Here is a 13,576-nt window from a genome sequence, read left to right on the forward strand (position 1 = left end):
AAAGTCCACAGCACACTAAGTACAAGTGTGTTCTCATCAGATTTCCACATTTTAGCTGTACACGCAAATGGAGAATTTAGAAATGATGACTACCTGCCCGATGTCCAGAATGACTGGGGCACGGGTGTGTTTTTCAGTCCAACCTGCTTAAGAGAATGGCCTTATAAACCATACATAAGTGGCCAAATTCCAAAGAATATCAAACATGACAAAAATATTTGGGGTGAATATACTGACCACTCCCTTCTGCCTTGTCCAACACTAGCCACTAACACTAAACTTCTCAAACCATAGTATGCGGGCCTGGAAGTAGGTGGCGCCACAAGGTTACAATGGCACATCTTCCTAGAACATCGGTGTTCCTCAATGGGAGTCCGCGAGACACCCAGAGATGCCCGAGTTCATGTGTTTACCACTCTCTGCACTTGAGAGTACTCAGGGGAAGCCTGAAAAGCACTATTGAGGGGCACCTGACTGGCTCAGGTGGGAGAGCATGCAACTCTTGATCTCAGGGCTGTGAGTCCAAGCCCCATGTTGGGCATGGAGCCTACTGAAAGGAAGGAAGGAAGGAAAGAAGGAAGGAGCGAGGGAGGGAGGAAGGAAGGAAAACACAGCACTACTGAGGGTGAGGGAAAATACCAATTTACTGAACACCCATCTACCAAGGCCTATGCTACCTATCTGCACATCAATCATTTTAATCCCTCACTTAGTCATTCAACAATCATGGAAAGAAGGCAGGGAACAGCCAGTGAGTTTTATTACTGTTTTGAGATACATTTTAACCAGGCTTTCAGAGCCCAGCTCAGCATTAATATCACATCCTTCAAGTCAAGGACCCTGGGGGGGGTGGGGACAAAAGACACCAGGAACTTGGTAGTGAAAACACCAGCAGCAACCTCAGACATGAGAAAATCAGTTGATATAGATACAAAATGTGCCAGCAGGTTATGAATTTTGTTTACTTAAAAAGAGCAACTTCTGAATATAAACATATGACCGATTTATTAATAAATACTAATAAGTACCAACATGTGATACATTTATATATAATATTTATATATAATAATTATATATAACATTTTATATAATATTTTGTTAAAAACCTCTTAGAGGGGTGCCTGGGTGGCTCAGTCATTATGCGTCTGACTTCAGCTCAGGTTGTGATCTGGAGGTCCTGGGATGGAGCCTCTGCCTCCCAGCAGGGAGTCTGCTTCTCCCTCTCCCTCTGCCCCTCCCTCCACTTGTGCTCTCTCTCTCTCAAATAAATAAATAAAATCTTAAAAACAAAAAACAAAAACCCTCTTAGAGCTTATTTTGTTTCCCTAACCTAATCAGGCAGGAAATAAGTTTGCTCCTGCCACAAATTTCTGCCACGGTTTCCTCAACTGAATTTGGCCAATAGATGGCACCTTCTTTGGTGTAGTTCACACTTCTCCCCAGCCCACCCAGATTGTTCCTTGTCCATGTCGCTGCTAAGTGTTGCCCTCTGAGTCTTCTCACCAACATGAAAGGAACCTATTACTGAAACTGGTTAGAAATAAAAGCTCCTTGACGCAAGTTGGCCTGTTGAGCCTCTTGGGCCTGTCCTCCAATCCATCGCCTGTTGAATAATACACACAACACAAAACTGCCTGTCGTGAACGCCGATGCAATATGCGTGTATCAGCTATTTTTGTTGTTCTCATGACTACTGTATTTTACACCCATTCTGTTGGACTGCCTTGGGACTCCCACAAATATGGTCAAATGCCCAGCAGCAGTTTAAAAAACTCTTAACACGTGTCTGGTTAGCCATTTGGATGTCTTCTTTGGAAAAATGTCTGTTCCTGTCTTGGATGGGTTAGCCTGGTGATGGCTATTAAAGAGGGCACGTATTGAATGGAGCACTGGGTGTTATACACAAACAATGAATCATCGAACACTACATCAAATAAATAAATACATAAATACATAAATACATAAATAAAACTCCAGTCTTCAATCAAAAAAAAACAAAAAAACAAAAAACAAAAAACCTCTTAACAGACCAGACATACAAATTGTCAATTCGGTAAAATATGAAAAATTTATTTGTCATGAAATTAACAGAATTTGGGCTTTGGCAGAACACTAAAACTGTTTGAAACATACACTCGTCTTCCTTCGCTGACTCAGCAAGGAGCCAGGGATCATGCTGTGTGCAGAAGATATAAGAAGTGTTGGCTGAGAATATTCGTGCAAAGTGGACACCAGAGAACAGGTTACTGTGTGGTTATAAAACGGGAGTTGCTTCCAAGAAAAGCAATTCTTTGGTTTCTATGATAGGCAACAAACTTCTTCCCCCAAAGCTGCGTGGCAAAGCAACGCTGTCTCCTCCCGGTGTGGCTAATCTTCTATTAGAAGCCTGTGGGGGCCACAGTTGTAGGGGAAGAACAGCCCCAAAATTATGAGCGATTTCACAGGCTGCTGCACCACTTTTGGATACACTTACTCTACAAACATTCCCCCCAAACGGCAAAAGGCATCAGAGAATTTGCTCCATTGTCCATTCTCACCTTTGCACCCCTGTGGTTCTTATTTCCTCTCTGGAAATGAACTTTGGAAAGAAAACACAACCTAGCGTGAGCACCGGACGTAGACCCTCACGGTGCCCAGATTCCTTGCATCATGCGTGCATAGCCTTGCTGTGCTAGCGATGGACACTGCGAACGGTCACACCATCGGGGAGCGGCTCCGGTGACTCCCACAGCCAGGCCCAGGGATGTCACACGTTCCTGTAAGGCCAGGACAGATGGCAGAGTGAAAGAGCTCACCTACCAGGAAGCAGAGACCACATCCTCCTGAGTTCGCCCTGAGATTCCAAGAGAGAACAGCTCTGACGAAGTCCCCAGATGGCCAGTCCTCCCAGATGACCCAAGTCTCTTAAGCAGTGGGCAAGAGAAAACACACTGGCAAGTCTCCGTGGCCATTACGTTTCTGTACATCCCCTAGGATGACAGAGGATCCCTGGGAGCCCCGAGCGTTTCCTTACTCTTCTACAGGGAACACTTTATTGGGATTATAAAGTAAGGATCTCCATTACTCTGCAGGGTTTTTTTGTTTTTTTTTTTTACTTAAAACTGCTTCTGGTGCTTTCTTCACTAAACCACAAACCTACGATTGTCTGTGAATATGCTGGCTCCAGATAGATCTGTATTTTGGTCTTTGGTTGCCAGGAAAATTCCAGACTCTCAACTCTGGCTACCAGTCTCCGTGTTTTTATTCCATCAAATCTGAGCAAGACTTAAGCGGTCAGAGAAGTGGAGATGCGAGAAGCACGTTGACCATCACAGTTTCCTATGGCCTCTGATCTCTGTTTCTCCAGTTTCACCAAAATTTAATGGAACCGAAAGGAACAGAGGAAAAAATAAAGATCTCTCCCTTTAAAAAATCATGTCATTTGGGGAGGGTATGTGCTCACCATAGCACATACTATGGTGAGCACTGTGAATTGTACAAGACTGATGAATCACGGATCTGTACTTCTGAAACAAATAATGCAATATATGTTAAGAAAAAAAAAAGAAGAAGAAGATAGCAGGAGGGGAAGAATGAAGGGGAGTAAGTCGGAGGGGGAGACGAACCATGAGAGACGATGGACTCTGAAAAACAAACTGCGGGTTCTAGAGGGGAGAGGGGTGGGGGGATGGGTTAGCCTGGTGATGGGTATTAAAGAGGGCACATTCTGCGTGGAGCACTGGGTGTTATGCACAAACAATGAATCATGGAACACTACATCAAAAACTAATGATGTAATGTATGGTGATTAACATAACAATAAAAAATTATTAAAAAAATTAAAAATCATGTCATTGTTGAAATTTTAAAAAATAACCGTATTAATATTTCATCTGATTCAGAAACGGTGAAAGAGAAATCTGCCAGTTAAAAGACCAGAATGAGGAAAAAAAATAGAGGAGAAATGTTGCAAATATCTACATCATCTACCGTGGGAACATCTCTACAGTATTTTCAGCAAATAATTGCCTTGAAGATACCTGGAACATGAGCACTACGTGGGGGGGGTGTGCGTGTTTCAATTTGCTATAGCTAATACATCACAGTAAAGGGACGATTTACATTTAACCACTTTCCGAGTGGAAAAAAATAACAGACTTGTCAGAGTAATATTTTGTCTATTTAATAACCTATGGTTATAGTCACAAATCATAGCAATAACATGATCCCAAATCCAGCCCCACTGTTGTGAAGACAAACTATAATGGTCAAATCAACTTTTGATTTATTCACCTAAATTCTGGTCTCCTACCAACACAGTAGTAGACTGGGGTACAGTGACTGCTAAAATGTGTTTATTTCTTTATTCGAAACTTAACTGAAGGGATAATGAGATTATGGTAAAATGACATCCTGATCGCTGTAACCAAAGAATGAAAGTGAGAATTTACCCCACTTGATTATCCTATGGGCGACAATATTATGCACAAAGTCGGCTCGAACATGCAGGAGTACAGATCAGCAGTTAACCTCCCTCCTGACCTCAGTGGGAACTGCTCTCACCTCCTTCCCCGGGGCCCAGGAGCATAACCCTTCTCCCCCTTGCTCATCATCTCCTTGTTGTCTGTCCCTTCAAGCAGCTCCATGAAAGCTTGGACCCTAAGGCTCCCACGGGCAGCACCTAAAATAGTGCCTGGCACATCACACTGGCAGACTGGTTCAGTAAGCCCCTGTGACTGAATGACTGAACTTGAGAGCTTTTGAGAAAGGAAATGGAGTGGATGACCTCACCTTTTCATGTTGCATTCAACTGGCTTCCCTCTGCCACCGGCTCTTGGTCTAGAGTTCAATGTCAAGTGGCACGCCCAGACAGATTCACTTTTGTTGGTGGGTTGTCTTCGGCAGAATTCCAAAAGTCAACACAATATAAAAAGATACATGCAGATGGAGCCATTCCTACACCTACTCCCAACCCCTACGTTCCCCACTGACTGCTACAGATCCACGTCTGTATTCATCTCTTATCTTTCCAGTGTTTCTCTATGCAAATATAAGCAAATTCCCCTATATATCTCCAGATCCCCACCTTTCTTACATAAAGGTACCGTAGTCAATACACCAGTCTCCAGCTTGTTTCTTTCACGTGGCAATGTACCTGGACACCATTCCACGTCAGAACACACATCATCACTCTCTTTTAACAACCACACAGCACCCACTGTATACGGACACCATCATTCAACCACTCCCTCACAGACTGCCCTACATCTGGTTGCTTTTGGTGCTCTGGTGTTACATGCAAACCTTCAATGCTACCCTCGTGTAGGTGTCACCTCTGTATGCGTGCAGCTGTGTGTGTGTGGGAAAGACTCCCAGAACAGGACATCTGTAATGTTGGTTTACACTGTAGGGTTGTTAAGAAATATTGTTAGGTGCCGTGGTGGTGATAGCTTCAATGTGTGTGTGTGTTACAGGGCACCAGAATATTTTTCCATTCTCATCAAGGGGAGTGCTAACCTGATTCTTCACTTTCATAAAACACAGACCCTTTGAAATTTTAAATCAGTGCAGCATCCCAATGGTAGCCAGAGTTCAGTTTCCCTATTCTACTTCCATCCATCAATTTTCTAGGCTAACAGATTTTCCCACTAGTAACCTATTAGAGGAAAACGGGCCCTCTAAAAAAGCCTTGAAAGTCTAGTTAATATGGGTGGAATTAAATTTTTATAAGAGTACTCAGGGATTCTAAATCAGCAGCAAATACTTTCTTTTCATCACAATACCCAAAATGACATGGAAAGAAAAACATACATGAATATTTAAAAACCTTATTCATTCCAGTGCAGGGATCCCCAAAAGTAGTTGATATTCTGAGTTTTTTTAGTAATTCATGACTTTTTTTTCACAGTGACAACCTAAAATTAGAAAATGATGCCTATTTGCAGAATTAATGAAAAGGTCTTTTTCCCACCCCTTCTAGAGAAGGCATGAGGAAACAACATACTTTCACATGAGAATCTCGGCTCTCAGGAAGCTGACCCTCTGACTTAGAATATTTATTACAGTCAAGGAGCACAAAAGCAATGATCTCCTTTTGTTCCAACATATACTTTGCTAAATACAAACATACTAAACTCTATTCCCTTGTTTGATACAGTTTTGTATGATCCGTTTAATATACTTCAAAACCATGTGTTATGGACAATATGATGTTCTCTCTGTGTTTGTGAATATAAACCAATTCTAGGGACAGTTAGTTACCTTAATCAATAACTCACCAAGACATGTTCGAGAATGTTTTTAGCTGCTTTATTCACAATAGCCCCAAACTGGGAATAATAAAATGTCTACCAAGTATAGAATGGGTATCTGAATTTCATACAATGGAACGCTACAGATCAATGGGAAAAAATGAACAATTTATACAACATGAAGGAAATGCACAAAACTTAAGTATGATTCCATTATATGAAATTCAAATTGGCAAAACTAATTTGTGGTGACAGAGGTCAGAACGGTGATTACCTTTGAGAAGGAAGGGCATTATTCTGACTGAGGAAAAGGGTACCAAGGAGCTTTCAAAGGGGCTGGAAATGTTCTACATCTTGATCTGGGGGTCCTTAGATGGGTTAAAAAATTCTGAGACTTGTTATCTTTACTATATATCTCAGCATCCTGAGCTAGTCAGCTAGCATCCTGACCAAGAAGTCCTTACTCCAGGAATAGCCAACTAGAACAGCTTCTGTTAACTATATTTGAGTAATATTAACCCCTCTGCTGACTAGCAAAAGGAATGTGAGGCATGATTTTTTTTCTTGATGAAATCAGAGGTTAATTAGCATGATGAGCGTTAAGAATGGGGTAAAATAGTTTAGATAGTCTCTATCCTTGAACCGACAGTGTATAAGACTCCATCCGACAAGGCCCAGGGCCTGTACCCTTAAGGACTTGATCCCAAAATGGTCTAGCCATTGGTTTGGAGGATTTCTGGGCTGCCTGATGCCTATCATAATGGAGATGGAATCCTGCTTTTGGAATATTGGCAACTTTGCTTCAAGAGAAGCTTTCATCCTAAGTGGTGGCCAGAGCACCTAAGAGGACACAGAGCTGGAACTTGAGGTGACAGAATGGAACGTATGGACTAGATTCTGCCTGACTGCTAATACCCATTTGTTTAAGAAGTGTCTTGATACTGAATTTGTCCAGAAACTTGCTGTCATTTAAGCTGGTCATGAGACTGTAAGAGAATAGTTAATCCTCACTCACAACTACAAGTTTCCGGTGGCTACAACCCCCTACCCCAAAAAACTTAAGAGTATGTATGACCAGTCTGGCTTAGCCCTATCGTCAGCAAGTCTGAAGACTGTTAGAGCATGAAAATGTGCAGACGTGCGTGCTGGAGGGTGATACGTTTCCTTATGAACAAAATGCAAAATGGAACCAGAGGTGAGAAAAGTTGTATAAATGGGTCTATGACAGCAACACCCAGAGAAAGATGCCAACCAGGGGGAGGTTTCCAGCAGCACCCACAGCTCTTGGAAGCTTGTACAGAGATATAGAAGAGATGATCGTATTTGTGAATGGCCCAAAATTAAAAGAGATGAAAGACTCAGAATTCTAAAAGGTCTTGACAGGCTGATTTGGTGAACTCCATCTAACAAGATTAAATATACAATTTAGGTGCACAAAAATTAACAACTCAGAACAAAAACGACAAGGACCAATGACAAAATCCATTATACCCGTTAGATTTAAAACTTTAGGGGTTTTGGATAACACGTTCAGGTTCAATGTGAATTGGAAGTACGTTATGGTCACCAAAAATGTAATGCATATATTACATTTAAAAAAAAAAGTTTACTTTGAAAAGATGTAATGCAAACAGATACTTGTACATCTATGTTCATATCAGCATTAGCCACAAAAACCATAAGGGGGAAGCAACCCAAGGGCCCACTGACAGATGAACTGGATAAACAAAACGGGACATATCCTTGGGGGTGCCTGGATATCGGTTAAGCATCTGCGTTTGGTTCTGGTCATGACGCCAGGGTCCTGGGTTTGGGCTCCATGCTCGGCAGGGGTCTGCTTCTCCCTCTCCCTCTGCCCCTCCCCCTATTTGTGCTCTCGCTCTCTCTCTCAAATAAATAAATGGATAAATATCTTTTTAAAAATTGGGACATATCCATACAATGGAATGTTATTCAGTCTTTAAAAGGAAGAAAATTCTGGCACCTGCTACAACATGGATGAACCTTGGGGACATCATGGTAAGTGAAATAAGCCAGACACAAAAAGGCAAATACTGTATGACTCCACTTAGTTGAGGGCCCTAGATTTAGTCTAATTCATAGACAGAAAGTAGAGTGGTGGTTATCAGGGGCTGGTTAGCAGCAGTGGTGAGTGGGCAGAGTTCCAATCAGGGAAGATGAAAATGTCCTGGAGATGGATGGTGGAGGCACACTGTGAATGGACTCTATGCCACTGGGCTGTCACCTGAAAGTGGTTAAAATAGTAAATTTTATGTTACATATGTTTTACCACAATTTTTTAAAGAGACTTTATTTATTTAGAGAGAGCGTGTGCACGCAAGCGAGCAGGGGAGGGGGCAGAGGGAGAGGAAGAGAGAGAATCAGACTCCCCGTTGAGCACAGGACCCAACGTGGGCTCCATCTCATGACCCCGAGATCACGACCTGAGCCAAAACCAAGAGTCACTTAATTAACTGAGCCACCAAACACCCCTGTTTCACCACAATTTTTTTAATGTCCATAAAAATGTAATGCAATCTTCCGCTCCATTGATTTGAACAAAGGTTGTTGTCCTGCTCCACACTTTGCTCTCAGAACATGCCTGAAAGCTAAGTATGGTTTCCGTACTTTCTAAGAGGTCGGTTAACGCTGCCTACCCAATCCTGCTCTACCAGCCCCTGGTTCCTCCTTCTCGATCACACCAACATCTTGGGACCCGGATGGCTCATCTCCCTCCATGAGGGGATTGCTGGTCACCTGTGAAAGGAAGAGGCTCCCAAAACAAGTTCTGCCCTGGTTCCTGGCACATCAAGTTCCCAATGTCTCTGCCCTGGTTCCTGGCACGCTCTGGGGCAAAAGGTCTGTCAGTCAGAGGAGCTGACTTCCTGGACACTCAGGGCATGGGCACCCCTTCAGAGAAGCCCGGAATTCCTCTAGGTAACAAATATTTCAGAAAGCCTTGGCTCTCCAACACACTTCCTCTCTGCTCCCTCCCCAACATGCACACACGCACGCACACACATGCGTGTGCATGCACACACATCCATCCTGAGTCTCTGCCTCCCAAATGCAAACAGGTGACTGGTATATTCATTCATGCAATAAATATTCAGAGTTTGGGGGAAATTTTGAAGTTGAATTTTTTTTAAATATTTATCTATTCAGGGAGTGTGTATCTCATGAATGACAATATTTATTGAACAATACTATTATCAGAACTTACCTCATTTCTCTCTCTCCTAAAATAAATTAGTCTATGAAGCTGAGACGGGGAAGGAGCCCACAAGGCACCCACAATGCTGGGGAATGCCAGGTGCCAAGAAGAAGATTACTGTAAGGGGGAAGAATCATTCACGCTCTTGGTGTCCCTTTCTCTGTGGCTGTTCCTCCCTGTGTCCCCTCCCACCTCCTCCTCCACAGGGCAGGGGGCGGGACTTGCCCGGCTGGCTGGGAGGAATGGGAGGGCTGGAAGCTCAGCCCCTTCTCCCTCTGTCCGTTGGAAGCCTGACGGAAACCCACCTAAGGTTTTGTCACATACCACAGCCTCCAATTTAGCTTTTATCAGAAATAGTTATTACTTTGGTCTCCACCTGCCTGACCCCTCAACCCTAGTTCTCAACTGGTTCAGAGCACAGGTGGGAAGAGCATGTTCCTAATCAGCCCTCATACCTCACACACATAACAAGGTGGCCCCGGGCAGGTTTGTGGGTGGAAGGCTAAGAGGCTGGGCAGTGGCTTCACAGGGACACCCACACGATGACAAGAATGTGCCAACAGGCCAGTGATCTCTGAGGCTGGAGGACCCAAGATCCACTAGGCTGTCACTACAGGACTTTTTCACTCTTTTGTTCTGGAACAATGGGACTTCCCCTGGACAGGTAACCTGAGAGACCCAGCATTCAGTCTCTCTGAAGAAAATACCAGAGTCTCAGATAACAAAACAAAATGAAATCAGAAGGACTGCCCAAGTCCTCCTTGTAATCGTTAATGGCACTGAACATTTATGGAGCACAAAAAATGTAAACCACTATTGGGCCTAAAATTCTTTCTGGCAAGTGCACAACCTACCTAACGCTAGGTCTGCCCAACCCAGTGTGACACGCCCTCCCCACCTGTCTTCACTGATCCCATGAGCCAAGCAATTTCTACATTTCCATCTCATCGTGCTAGAGAGCCATAGTTGATGTCTATATATTTTGTGTTCTCCTTGTCCAAGAACAAGAGAGAAATGAACAGCATCAGAGCTGCACTTGGTTAAAGGTATTAAAACATGAACACTAAAAAAAAAACAAAAACCATGAACACTGAGCCTTAGAGACCACTTAGTACTACCCCTCATTCCCCACACAAAGCAACTGCGTTACCATAAAGTAAATGCGGTGTCCGACCTACCCATACCTGGAGAAGCCTGAACTTCCCAGGCCATCCATGGACTGGCCCTGAATATGGACTGGATATGAGAGGATATTAAAAACATATTATTAATTGTGTTAGTTATGATAATGTTATTTTGGTTACCTGGGGAAATTTCTTTCTTTCCTTCCTTCCTTTCTTGGGGGGAATGGAGGGGACGGAAGGCCACATTATATTAGGGGTGGAATGTCAAGATATCTTTTCTTAAGTTGAGATATAACTGACATACAACACTGTGAACATTTAAGGTGTACAATGTGTTGATTTGGCGCCACCCTGGAGTCAGCTAACACCTCCACTGGTGTTACCATTTCTTTTTTGTGCTCAGAACATTTATGATCTAGTCTCTCAGGAATCTTCAAGTATATAATACAGTATGTTAACTCTATTCACCATGCTGTGCATTAGATTCCCCGGAACTTATTCATCTTCTCACTGTAAGTTTGTACCCTTTGACCAAGATCTCCCCAATTCTCCCACCCCCTGTCCCTGGTAACCACCACTCTACACCCTGCTTCTACAAGTTTGGCTTTTTTAGATTCGACATGTAAATTGTATCATACATCATTTGTCTTTCTCTGTCTGACTTATCTCACTTAACATAACACCCTAGAGGTCCATCCATGTGGTCACATATGGCAAGATTTCCTTCTTTCTCATGGCTGAATAATATTCCATTGACCATACAAACCACATCTTATATATCCAATCATATGTTGACAGACACTTAGGTGGTTTCCATGTCTTGGCTATTGTGAAATTGTGCAATAAAATATCTTTAACTTACTTTAAAATATCTTAGCATTTTTTACAAATGGAGTGAATGAATGAAAGAATGAATAGCTGGTCTGACCCAGAGGACACACAGCTAGTTAGTGGTGGGGCTGGTTAATAGTCCAGCATCCTTCCTCTAATGTTTTACAAAAGACCATTTGCAAAATTTTATATCCTCTACACCAGAGCAGCTACTCAAGGTGACTGTAGCCATGTAGAGGGCCATTGAGGCTCTGCCCACTCAGCTTTGGAGGGGCCCTACAGGCTCCCAATCAGTGTGACAAACTGAGCTTTGATTAAAAAAAAAAAAGTTGCTAGGTTGGCCTTCTTCTCTGATCCAAATGGCCAAGTAATGGCCACAAAGTCATTATACATTTGCCTGGGTGGACATTTGTTCCAAGTTTCTAAGACCACATCAGTGTACCAAGAAACTCAACTCTTTCATAATGTAATAACATGACCTAACAGAATTAGTGTATAATCACACATAATAACCATGAACTGCTTATTAGGTACCAGGGACTATTCTAAGCATTTGACAAGAATGATCTCAGTTTTAATCACCACAACCTCCAAGAGATTATTGTCTCCATCATGTAGATGAAGTGAGTGGGGCACGGAGAGTTTAAGAAACTTGCCACGCCCACAGAGCCCTGAGGGACAGAGTCAGCATTTTGGATGACTCTGCCATACGTTCTCCTTAAGGCCACATACCATTTCCTCATAGTCACACCTAATGGGAGAAATGGTCCAGGGATAATTCTTTCTCATTGCTATCTTTAAAAATACTACAGAAGAATTGGGGCGCCTGGATGGCTCAGTCAATTAGGCGTCCAACTCTTGGTTTTGGCTTAGGTCATGATCTCATGGGTCATGGGACTGTGCCCCGCTTCGGGCTCCACACTCAGCAGAGAGTCTGCTTGTCCTTCTGCTCCTCCTCCCCCAACTTGCATTCTCTCTCACTCTCTCTCTATCAAATAAATAAATTAATTAAAAAAAAATAACTACAGAAGATTAAAAACCAAAAGTAAAAGAGAAAAATTAAATCTGCCCTATAGGCCAAAAAAAAAAAAAAAAAGTCTGACTTCAGAAAAATCTTTCACTGTGTTTTCCTCAAAAAAATTCAAATTATTTACATGCTGTTTAACTCTCTTCCTCAAACAAACCTGGGAAAGAAGTCCAGGCAGCTCTGCAATTTCTCCTCCAGAACACTACCTGGAGGCTGCCCAGTGGGCAGCAGAGGCCTGAGGCTGTCCATTCAGCCTCTCATTGTGACTCAATAGAAAGTCACTTCCTTGAAGGGTTCTGGGTGACTTTCTGCAGAAAAATCTTCGCATATACTCAAAGGAAATAAAGGAGAATGCAGTCAACCTTCTAATACCTTCACTATCTCTCGGAACTGACAATAACTTTGAATGAATCAATTCCTTCTTTAATGTTGTGCCATCAAAGCGAAAATAAGACAAAAGACCAAGAAAGTCAGATTCAAACAACCAATCCTAGGAAGGGGGAGGTGTCTTAGGATGAACTGGGGAAACCACCACCTTGGGGTGGTACTCAGCCCTGTTCCGGAGCCCCTCCCTCCATTAGTCCAATTATCCCAACAGGAATAAATGAAGGGTGGCTCCTGTCATCATAGAAGTCGGAATTCTCAACAGAACTCAAAGTCAAATGAAGATACAACATAGGTAGCATCTGAAGGCATGGAGAGAAGGAAAGCCCAAAAACCAGATCAACACCAACCGAGTGGTCTGATTCCGAAGGGTTCAGGGATTACTGGCATGGAGGTTGCCACAAAGGGCTTTGATTACAAGAAGAGAAAGGATTTATATCGTGGCTACTATCCCTACTGGAAAAAAGCCGAGCTTCCTCAAATATAAGCAGGCTGAACGATGAAGTTAATAATTGAGGCCAGGAAGCCATATTTCCTATTGCAATAGAAATGAATATTGCTGTCTATGAAGGACAAGAGCCTCTCCCACAGAGGAACTTCTTGTTCCTCCCCCAAATTTATTATCGTGAAAACTAGTATTTGACATTCGCCAAATGCCAACAACATGCCCATATCTGCTATTATCTACTACATCATTAGTTCCCCTCTGAACTGACTTTCCAAACATTGTTAACTTCATCCTGGACAACAAAAGGCAGGCGTGAAG

At 42.8% G+C, this 13,576-nt stretch overlaps 1 protein-coding gene, 1 non-coding gene and 1 pseudogene across 3 annotated transcripts in view; 1 reads left to right on the plus strand and 2 right to left on the minus strand.

The window, feature by feature from the left end:
- CAMK1D (calcium/calmodulin dependent protein kinase ID) overlaps window positions 1-13,576 on the minus strand; it is a 428,166-nt gene that overhangs the window by 345,274 nt on the left and 69,316 nt on the right. The gene's annotated exons all lie outside the window — the stretch shown is intronic.
- The window catches only part of LOC114217715 (peptidyl-prolyl cis-trans isomerase H-like), a 140,561-nt pseudogene that overhangs the window by 75,834 nt on the left and 51,151 nt on the right, over window positions 1-13,576 (plus strand).
- LOC114217782 (U6atac minor spliceosomal RNA) lies at window positions 5,397-5,521 on the minus strand. The gene has a single exon (XR_003611050.1). It is a non-coding gene; the product is annotated as a U6atac minor spliceosomal RNA (small nuclear RNA).

Source organism: Eumetopias jubatus, unplaced genomic scaffold (genome assembly GCF_037043125.1).
Source record: "Eumetopias jubatus isolate StellerSeaLion01/CBP00866 unplaced genomic scaffold, mEumJub1_p1.0 scaffold_8, whole genome shotgun sequence".
Classification (NCBI taxonomy): Eukaryota; Metazoa; Chordata; class Mammalia; order Carnivora; family Otariidae; genus Eumetopias; species Eumetopias jubatus.